The sequence below is a fragment of the Dioscorea cayenensis genome, chromosome 4, assembly GCF_009730915.1.
Source record: "Dioscorea cayenensis subsp. rotundata cultivar TDr96_F1 chromosome 4, TDr96_F1_v2_PseudoChromosome.rev07_lg8_w22 25.fasta, whole genome shotgun sequence".
NCBI classification, from domain to species: domain Eukaryota; kingdom Viridiplantae; phylum Streptophyta; class Magnoliopsida; order Dioscoreales; family Dioscoreaceae; genus Dioscorea; species Dioscorea cayenensis.
This window is the reverse complement of record NC_052474.1, coordinates 6,189,465-6,190,577: the sequence shown is the minus strand read 5'-3', so window position 1 is coordinate 6,190,577 and position 1,113 is coordinate 6,189,465.

Below are 1,113 nucleotides of genomic sequence, written 5' to 3'. Positions count from 1 at the left end.
AGGGTTTGGGCAATGAGTCGCCGAGCCCGTACCCATAATCGGTGATCTGTTACTATTATTGTTTTCGATAAGTCTTGAATTTAAGAGCTTTTGATTGTCTCATCCTCGTTTCTTATACTATAAGGCCAAGTTTTCCTACGCTATGAGCAATTTGGTTCACATCCAATTTTTCTTTTAAATCAAATTATATATTTATACACACACGTCACACAATTAATAACACAATATGAAGCATCCAAAATGAATAAAAAAAAAAAAGGGGAAAAAGAAACAAATAAAAATACACAAACATTATCACTAGGATATGTGAAGTCCTACAAGCCCCTTTCTCTTTTGATATTGGTCCCCTCATTGACAAAAATAATGACACATGACCATACACTACTAAGTAACATTTTCACATTTTTTTTTTCGTTTTTCAATCATATAAATCCCTATAAAATCTCATAATTGGATGAAATTTTGCTTTGACGCACCTTTAAATATGATTTGTGATTATGGTTATACATTTTGCAAATGTTTACTAATGGTAAATATATATGGAAAGTAAATTTTATTTTATAAAGTGGATAAACCATATATATATGAAAACGAAATAGAATAAAATACTACAACAACAAAACAATGACAATAACACTAATTAAACTATGACAAAAACAATATTAAAGACCAATAATCCTCTAGAAGTGAAATTACGATAAACATCATAAACATGACAAACAAACCAATAAACCCTGGGATCATATCAGGGAGTTATTCTCTAGGGCGATAATAATATCTTCGATAGTCAACTCATTCGGATCGAAATGAGATGGTGACTCAAAAAAATTATTTGCATTTAAATCAAGGGAACCTAGGAAATCAAAGCTCCTCTACATAGAGTTGATCAAATCCTCAAGCTTCTATACACTTCGCATTTGGAAGACATTAAGGGTAGAAACATATGAATAATTAAGTACGTGGCATAAATAGTATATGTGATATTCATATACTATTTAAAGGATAGAAACATATGAATAATCGTAACTATATTGTTGATTTACACTATTCACAAGCACAATAAATTTTAAATGAAAATTGTTGAGGCCATTGGATTGAAATCCGAGTTGTTGT